Source organism: Sminthopsis crassicaudata, chromosome 3 (genome assembly GCF_048593235.1).
Source record: "Sminthopsis crassicaudata isolate SCR6 chromosome 3, ASM4859323v1, whole genome shotgun sequence".
NCBI classification, from domain to species: Eukaryota; Metazoa; Chordata; class Mammalia; order Dasyuromorphia; family Dasyuridae; genus Sminthopsis; species Sminthopsis crassicaudata.
In genome coordinates this window covers 572,537,784-572,548,037 of record NC_133619.1, presented here as the reverse complement: position 1 = coordinate 572,548,037, position 10,254 = coordinate 572,537,784, and the positions used below count along the sequence as shown (strand labels likewise).

The window sequence follows — 10,254 nt, the reverse complement described above, 5'->3', positions numbered from 1 at the left end:
TCTTTGATATATAGCATTCTAAGACCATTTTAAAAATGTAGCTGCTGCTAGGTCTTATGTGATTCTAATTGCAGCTCCATCATATTTAAATATTTTTTCTTGTTGCTCACAATATTTTTTCCTTGATTTATTGATTTCAGAATTTAGCTATGATATTCCTATAGTATTTCCTCATAGGATGGTGATTGGTGGATTTTTCTCTATTTCTACTTTCTTCTCATGTTCAGTAAAATTTATTTCTTTTATTATTTCAAGATTCTTTCTTTTTTTTTTTTTTTTTTGGTTGTAACTTTTGGGTAATACAATTATTCTTGTGTTCTCTCATTTTGATCTGTTCTCCAGAGCTGTTTTTTATAAGATCTCACATTTTCTTCTATTTTTTTTTCCATTCTTATATTTTAAAAAACAGTTTGTGGGCTCTTATAATTTCACTGGTTTTCTTTGCTCAATTTTAGTTCTTAAAGAGTCATTTTTTTTCTTTAATAATCTGGAATTCTTTTTCTATATGGTTACTTTCTTTATATAATCTTGTTTTTTCTTGGATTGCTCTTTTTTTAGGTTTTGTTTTTGTTTTTGTTTTTTTAGGTTTTTTTTCTCAATCTCTGTCATTTGATTTTTGAAGTCTCTTTTGAGTTCTTCTATGACTTCCTTTTGGGTAGATGACCATTTGATGTTACTCAGTGACATAGGAGAGGCTTTTATTTTGACTTCAGTATCCTCCTTTGAGATGAACTCTGTTCTTTATTATGGTAGTAGTTTTCTAGGTTGGGTTCTTTTTTCTTTGCCTGGTCACTTAAAAAAAATAAGAGCTTGTTAGTGTAATCATTATATTATAGTCCTGGGGAGGAGAAATGGCTACTTACGTCATAGAGAATTCCTGAGGATTGGACTGAGATAATTCCGTCATGAGATAAAGGTAAAGTAACATCATCTGAGAACCAGGATGGCTTAGGCCCTTTTACTTCCAAGCTCAAACACTATCTCACCACAACCAAGTCATTTACCTCTATCTGCCTCCATTTTCTTAACTATAAAATGGGGATCATAATAGCACTTACCTCCCAGGATTATTGTGAGAATCAAATGATATAACATCCATAAAAAGTTTTGCAGTCCTAAAAGTTTTGCTAGCTATTGTTGCTATTAATAATAAACCATGGAAGGTCAAGGGTCTACAGTGTCCAAGATCAATATTCTTTATGGCCTCTTGAATTTCAACTTCTTGAGGACAACAATTATATTTTTGGCTCCCAGGACCCAAGGACAGTCCCCTTCATGAAATTCTTTTCATACCTTTGGTGCTTTGGAACTGGCACATATGCATCCAGAGTCCATGTATGGTCCATACAGTGTCTGGTGGTGGAGAGAGGACACAGGGGATTATTTGCTTCTCATAAAGGAATCAGGCATTCCTACGGTGAGGTCACCCCTCGTGGATTCAGTGCATATGTTAATGCTGATAACAACGATGACAATTGTTACAATGATAATAATGGTGATATCAGTGCTGATTGATTAACTGACACACTGCTCCCTAACTATGAAGTGCTTTTTCATTTCTGCCTCACTGTCTCCATCATTTAGAGTCCAGTCTCATGCAGGAAGCTTTTCTGGTAATAGCTAGCCCCTTCTGATTTCTGATAGCATTTTTCATAGTTTAAAAATATTTATTGGATGGATAGATAGATGAGTGGATGGGTAAATGGATGGATGGATAGAAGGATGAGTGGATGAGTAAATGGATAGATGAATAGATAGTAGATAGATAGGTAGATGAATGAATGGATAAATAGGTGGGTGGGTAGATCAATGGATATGGTTGAATATGGGTAAGGATAGGTATAATTGAGTGATCCTAAGCAATAGTACCACTCAGATAAAACTTATCTCTCTCTTCTCTTTCTAGCCTTTGTCTGACTTGGAAGCAATCACTGGGGGTAAAGTGGGCATCCATCATTCTGACAAATTCAAGGAGAGAATCAGGCTTCTGAAATCACCTAACATCATAAAGAAACAGTCTGTGCACAGAACAGAATGAGGAAGGACTTAGATTCCACTTTGATTTTCTCTCTCGTCCCTTGGGTATGTGCGTGATTGAGAAATTCAATTCTAATAGTTTCCCTACATGTCAGCAGACCTCTGCTAATCAGTCTACATTTGTGCTTCCGTCCTTTGCATGCCCCTAGATGAAATATATGAGACTGAAATACTGAGTTTCATTATTAAAGAGAAAAAGAGAGGATCCATTTGGAGGAGGGAACTTTGGGACAGACTTCCAAACAGAGTAAACCTTCATTAGCTTTCTCTGAAACTTTGGCAAAACTGGCATGTGGAGGAATATTTTTGTTTGGTTCCTCAATACCCTGCCGAATGCTTGGTATATAGTAGGTGCTCAATCAATGTTGGACTGCATGAAATAAAGTTGCAATTTACTTTATCTTGTATAGTAATTAGTCATTTGTGTGTGTGTGTGTGTGTGTGTGTGTGTGTGTGTGTGTGTGTGTGTGGATGTATGTGTGTGTGTGTTAGGTTCCTAGGATCAAAGATTTATAGCAGAAGACAAAATTAGGGGCATTAATTTCTTTTTATGTTGAGAAAACTGAGGCATAGATACTTAAGGGATTAGCTCAGTATTAGAAATATAGTCAGACTCCGAAGCAGGATCTGAACTCAAATCTTCATACCTCCTAGTGCAGAATATTATCCACTGAATCATGTTGCCTCTCTGGTTTCTTTCAAGATAGACAAAAGAAATTTTTTTGCAAGAGAAAAAGTGTGCCAGTGGGGAATGTATTTAATTCAATTCAGCAAATATTGACATTCTTTTTGAATTGGGGAACCTGTTCTACATTTATACCTCTAAGATCCTGTCAGTTCAGGGGTGTTCTGGAGCTTAATTCTTATCAACTCCAGAGCTGATTGTTAAATTTTTTAGTGTGTTAAAATTTTAGTGTGAGAATTTATACCTTGTAAATCAGCAAATATCACAAATCAGGGTTGGATTTATTTTCCTGTTAATTGTCTAGACTTAAGAATATGATAGAGAAGATATTAATGATGCAGAATCAACTTAAAAGTGTGTTGTATTTCAGAGAGCCAATTGTTAAACATTTGTCAGCACACATCTGCTTACAGCTTTCTACAGTCAAAGATAGCTTGAGTTCAAATATAGGCAGACAGACATTGTATCTGTGGGACCCTGAACAAGTCCCTTAAGGTCTCTGGGTCTGTTTCCTCAACTGTAAAATCGGTTTTATTATAATAGCTCCTATGTCTCCTGTTTATTATGAAGATCAAATGATAAAATATATGTAAAACATGTTTAGCACAGTGCCTGGCACATAGTAGGTGTTAAATAAGTGCTTATCTGCTCCCATTTAAATCTTAAGGAACTAAGAATTTAATGATATATTTCATATTTTGTGGAAGAGAAATGTTCTGAATACTAATATGCAAATTCAAACTTTGCCATCATTTATCAGTCTGGACACTGTTCCTTAAATAAGACAATAAGAGCAGGCAATTAAACAAACTAAAAAAAAAAAACCCAAAAAACAAAAAACAAAAACATTCCCTCAAAGGTCACCAGCAATGTTGCCCAATCCGAAGATCCAATTTGGTTTTTTTATCCTCATCCTCTTCACATGCTTGACTGTTCTTTCAATGAAATTCTCACTTGCCTCCAAATGTAGCAATTCTCTCATCTACCTATCTGGGTATAAATTCTTTGAGGCAATGGACCAATGTGAACATTGTCTTCTATGCCTTTCAGTGTCTTTCCTTCTGAACAGAAAATGGGCATCCAACAAATGTTTATTGACTGAATTTTGCATTTCCGCAACTCCAATGATAGTTCCAAATCCATGTTGTTATTGTTTTTTTTTTTTTTTTTTTTTTTTTAATCTCTTCAGTGATTACAAGATAGGCACAATCTGAATTTGTTGGGTGTCTATGTGGCTGGGGAAATAGTTGAGGGCATGGTAGATTCTCTAGTTATAATTTTCACTTTACACAAACCAGAGGAGATCTCTTTAAATCCCATTTTACAGATGAAGAAACCGAAGCTGGCATGTATTATGTTGTCTAATCAAAATGTGATTTTCTTCAAATTTCTTTATTTCTTCTTAGGATGCCTCATTATCTTTACATTCAAGTTTCTTTACAGAGCTTTTTCCTAGAAATGTTGTTACTCTTTTGCTTAGATTATTACTCATTTCCTCAAGCAGCTTGGTTTTTTTTTTTTTTTCCTTTCTGTTCTTCTTGTTAAACCATAAAAATGGAAAGAATGTTTTTTGATGAAGACCAGGATTGTCTCTCTTGCTTTGGCTTTATTGTTGCTATTTTCTCAACTTCCCTTAGATATTTAATTATTTTAATTGAATTAAATATTAAACTATTTAAAAAATATTAAATATTTAATTATTTAATATTATATTAAACATATAATTATATAAATATTAAATTATTAAATGATTTTAATTTAATTAAGTATTAAATAAAATATTTTAAAGTACTTTGGGTAAACTTCAAAGGGGCAGCAGGAATTTTTTCAATATGATTGAAAGCAGGGAAGATATATTTTGGGTACACAGACTTAGTGTACCAAGGCCTTGAAAACAGTGTGGTGGAAGAGAAAGACTGGACTTGGGGATGAAGAATTGTTTAGGAATGAGGTACTGAACTTAGGAGAATGGATTAAAATTAGGGAGAGAAAGAATAAACTTGGGAAAGCAGGAAACTTGGAATGAGGATCTCAACTCAGAGATGAAGGGCTGAAATTATATTCAAAATATTTAGATCCAAAGGGTGGCTGTGTCATTTCCTGGGTCCTTGACTTGCTTCCATGTCACAGTTTCCCAATAGACTGAACACTCCTTGAAGGCAGGAACTCTCCTGATTTTCACCTCTGACACAAAGCAAGTTATTTCATAAGCCTGTGGATTTTCAAATTAAATGAATTGTTCCATATCTCTCCTTCCTGCAGTGGGTCTGACTCCCTACTCCATGAGTCATTTGGGGCTAAATGTCTCTGAACATAACTCAGTTGGTCCTTGATTAGCCATCACTTAGAACTGGAGCCCTTTCTTTCCAGTACTTTCTACACTGGCAGACTTTCCAGAGAGGGGAAGCACTTACCTAGGGAGATCCCTGCAAAAAGAAAGCCTCTACTAAAGAGACTTCAATAGTTTATAATGAAAGAGTTTATGATATGTTGTAAGATATATAATTATGATGCATTATTATTGTTCTGTGGGAAACAATGAGCAAGATGCTCTCAAAAAACATCCCAAAGAAATCTCTAGGGTAGTCAAGGGCTTTAATATTACGCCAGATAATATTTGGTTCATGGAATGCTGATGTTTCAACTGTGGAAATAAAGATTTATTAGGTTCTTACTAAGTGTTAATGAGATAATGAGATATTAGGTTTTTACTAAGTGCTAAGTTGGTACTTGACAATTCTCTAGTTCCGGCCTTTACTGGGAGTTTTTACTTGTGAATTCCTGGGGAAAAGCTTGCATGCTTAGGAGAAGCAAGTTCATTGGTTTAAGTAATTTTTCCCAGAAGCCCTTGCATTATCCCACGTCCATTCTCTGGGAGGATAAAAGAGGGCAGCTCTGGAGGAAAGAGAGTTTTGTCTGGACGAGACTTGAGGCCGCTTTCTGTAGGAAGAAGAATCTGTCCAAGAGATTTGAGTTGACACAGCAGATCTCCTCAGAGAGCGATCGGCAGTTTCTGGAGACAACAGCACATTACAAATTGGCATCCACAATGTGGGGCAAGGACTTTTGCTTATCCTGACAAGGACTTATTCTGAGCCCTTCAGAGGAGCTAGACTGGACCATCAGAAAGATTCAGGGAGAATATGTCTTCAAGCATATAGGGGTTCTGCCATGCAGCAGAATTATATGTTATGTGCTTGGCTCTAGAGGTCAATGGATAAAAGTTGCAAAAAAGAAAAAAAATCCCCATCTTCTATATCCCATTCTCTTCTTAGCCTGGGGTCAGCCCCTTATCCTCCCTGAGCCCCTTTTACCATATTTGTAAAATGGGTATAATGTAACTAAGAGTATTTATCTCCCAGAGTCCCTGATCTTCAACCCCAGCTCCGGTGGGACTTCTTTAACTGGATGTTACCCAACCTCCCATATTATTAGTAAAAATTTTTGAAATTTTTTGTGCTTCTTTGAATTTGTTTAACTCTGACAAGAAATATCTCCTCTAAAGGGCAGTGACTATTTCCTTTTAGTTTTTAGAAATAGCTCATATATATAGGCATAATCATTACACAGAATTCAGTTTAGGAATTTCTGTTCTTTCCATTTATACTGTTGTAGTCTTCAGATCATTTGTATACTTATATTTCCTTACTTCTCACTGTATCAGTTTATATAGTTCTTCCTAGTCTTCTCTTGTTAGTCATTATTTTTCACTGCTTAATAAAATTTCATTATATTCATATACTTAATACTTAAGTATTAAAGATACTTAAAAAACCACCCCCATATTTATGGAAACCTGCATTCTTACTAATTCCTTGATATTCCCCCAAATTCATTGTTATGCAAAGTTTGATGTGCTTGAAATTTTTCATTTTTTCTTGAACTTAATCAAATACATGTTTGCTATTTAGATCTTTGAATTTTAAAAATATGGAAATATTTATTACTTTCTTAGCATGTTCCTACTTCCAGAATGGCTAGCGTAATTCATAATTCCATCAACAGTACATCTGCCTTCCTTTCTACACCCATTCCAATATTGACTTTTAAATCTCTGCTCATCTTTACCAACTTCATGACTAGAAGAAAAAACTTCACTATTTTTACATGTATTTTTCTTATTATTAGTGATTTTGAATATACATTATACAGTTGTGAATGGTTTGAAATTCTTTCTAAAATTACATCTTCTAGCCTCTGATTTCTTGGGGAATCTTGTGGATACATGTTAATTGCCTATACAATTTGGATCTCATACCAATATTGGAAAGATTTGATGTTAAGATTTTCCTCATGAACAATTATCTTTAAGATCAAAGAATTACAGATTTATAAATAGAAGGACTATTAAGGTCATTTAATCCAATGTCCAATATCTTCATTGACAGAGGAAGACACTTTGGCACAAAAAGGTAAAATGACTTTCTCAAGATCAAACATGTTTCCTATATTCATTTTAAATAAATATTTATTGATATTTCTATTTTTATATCACCATAATTATCCCCAAGGAATATGAAATCATTCATAATAGATTTGCAGTTTCATATGCAATAATCTTTTAAAAATATTATACTATGTTATGGAAATGCTTGTTTTGTCCAATAAATTTTAAAAAATTTAAATAAATTTAAAAATTAAAAGTCATATGACAAATAGTATATTTGTTAAAATATAAAATAAAAGAGGAAAAATCAACACAACTGATTTATACATTGAAAAAAACCTGTTGATTGGGAATGTTTTCTCATATAACTTCATTTGAATTTTACTCATCCTTTATAGGAGCAGTTAGCAATTGATGTACTATTGGGCCTGGAGTCAGTAAGACTTGAGTTTGAATCTGACCTTAGACACCTTGCTGGGTGACCCTGGCCAGATCACTTAATTCTATTTGCCTTAGTTTCTTCATCTGGAAAATGAACATAAGAAAAATGACATACCATTATAGTAACTTTGCCAAGAAAACTCCAAGTGGAATCACAAAGACTCACACAACTGAATAACAAAGATCTTTATAAATTTGTTAGGTTTCTTTTACTTTTTTTGGTTATGGTTATTATTTCCATTTCCATTACTGTTATTACTATGTGTATTATTTTCTTGACACTGATGACTTCACTCTGCATCAGTTCATAAAGACCTTTCCATGTTTCTCTATACTTCTCTGTTCATTTTTGCCTATTTTAAATGTGACTACAAATTTACATACAATGGAAGCAGCTGGATGGTATAGTGGAAGACCTGGGACAAATCCTGACTCATTTCTTAGTTTGTTGACACTAGGCAAATCATTATATCTCTCTTTTTTAATTTCCTCATCTGTAAAATGGGAATAATAAAAGCACCTAATTCTCATGTGGTTGCTGTGAGGATCAAGTGAGATAATATTTGTAAAGTGGTTTTATGCCTTAAAATCTAGTTGTTAATAATAATAATAATTATAGTTATTAACAACTTATAATTAATAATAATGATTACCATTTGAATTATTATTCTGTTCATATTATTTTCTCAAATAGAATGCCACCTCTCAGAGAGAAAAAATGTTTTCCCTTTGTCACAAAATCTCTCATTTATAATTAGTTCTGCTTACACACAGCCCACATCACTAGAACACTCAGGACGTTTTATTTTAAAAAATATTTTAGAGACATTTATTGAAAATTCAATCATAAAGCACTTTATTTTATTCATCAAACTAAAGAAACCAAACCCAAATTAAACTTATTTTTAGATTAATAACTAAATTTTAGTTTTAAAATGAAAACAAAAAATGCAACACACACTATCTTTGTATCCCATGTGTGCATGTATACATGTGTGTGACATTAGGTACCAGTGTGCTGCCAAATGGATTTAAAACTGCCTGTCCTCCCCTAAAAATGTACCCAGATCTCACTTTGAAGTTGAATATGTATTATTAATATTTCCTACATCACTTCCTAAGTGTAAACAATTAACAAAATAATCAAGTAAGCCTTGATTTGTAGAGTTTGCCAATTTCCAGGGTCCCATTGAACATTTAACAATTAGTTCTCAAGAGGCAGTTACAGCTCGTTCCAGTGCACCACTGCACTAAGGTGTTGCTGAGCACATCACCACAAGTCATCAACACTTCTAAAAATCCATGACCCTCAAATATGCTTCTGAATTCAATCAATGACCAATCTAGCCTTAGGAACTCAGCTCCTCTGATTCCAGACCCAGCATTCCCTCTAATTCCTCAGGCTACTAAGGATAGCCTGTTGTTTCATGTTGTTTCATCTGAATTACAATGCTTTTTTCACATGAAGCTTTACAATTCTAAGCAACAAAAATAATCCATTTCCTCTTTTTCTGGTCTCCTTTAATCTTTGCTTTGTTAAGAATTCTCTACCAAGTAGAGTTCTGGCACCCAATCTCATTCTCTTGGAATTTTAGTACAATTGTTTGCCTATTGTAAGGTTATGATGCTATGCTATAAGTTACTAGTTAAATGGAAGAGTTCTACCAAATTGCTTTCCACTTCCTGTAAATTCTTGCCAAATATAGAATCCTTCTCCCAAATACTTCATACTTTGAGAATTTTGAATGCTGGACTGTTGAGTTAATTTTTTTGGTTTTTCTTTAGTTGGTCTGTTGTATTGATCTTTTCTGTTTCTTAGTACCAAAAAGTTTCGATGATTTCTACTTTATTATATAATGTGAGAGTTGGAAGTCCAAGACTCCCTTCATTCCTCTTTTCCTCCCTCACATTATTTTTCTTGAAATTCCAAACATTTCTATTCCTTCAAAGATTTGAGGGTTTTTGTTTATAAAACTCTTTCTTCTTAATGGTTTGGTGTGGGATGAAACCTCCAAGCTAATTTAAACAATAGTGATCACTTGGTAATACCCACACCTACACACATAAATACACATATTATCTTTAATAGTTATTACATATATACACACATATGACATATATATACATGCATATGTGCATAAATTTGTATGTATAGTTATATATGTGTGTATGTAACAATTTTCTTCATTTTCTAATAAGTTCATAGAACATTTTCTACCCAGTAAGCCAATCCTTGTAACAAAGAATAATAATGAAAAGGAAAAAAAAGGCAGTTTCACAAAATTAACTAATATATTAGCCAAGTTTGACATTACAATGTTCTACATCTATAGTCCTCCACGTCATCAATGAAGTGTAAGAATCACATCTATTTCCCAGGGATCATAATAGCAAACAGTGATAATAATGATAATGATAAAGGGAGTAAAAGCAATAACAGCAGCAGCTAACCTTTATATACTTTGTCAAGATTGGCAAAAGTCTTTACCTAAATAATATCATTTAATTCTCCTAAAACCCTTGTGATGGTAAGGGCTGATCTTGTCTTCATTTTATAGATGAGGAAATTGAGCCCAAGAAATTGTGACTAACCGGACCATAGAGTGAGTAGGCACCTGAGATGGAATATAATTCTATCATAACACCAACCTGCCTCTTTCTTAGATGAGGAGCAACTTTGTTCTTATTTTTATTATTTTCCCTT

At 33.6% G+C, this 10,254-nt stretch overlaps 1 protein-coding gene across 1 annotated transcript in view; it reads left to right on the top strand.

Annotated features, from left to right (window-relative positions):
* The first annotated feature begins 2,174 nt into the window (after window positions 1-2,174).
* The window catches only part of MSR1 (macrophage scavenger receptor 1), a 45,379-nt gene continuing 37,299 nt past the window's right edge, over window positions 2,175-10,254 (top strand). The window contains exon 1 of the mRNA XM_074304822.1: window positions 2,175-2,284. The gene's annotated coding sequence lies outside the window, so the exon portion shown is untranslated. The remainder of the gene's footprint in view (window positions 2,285-10,254) is intronic.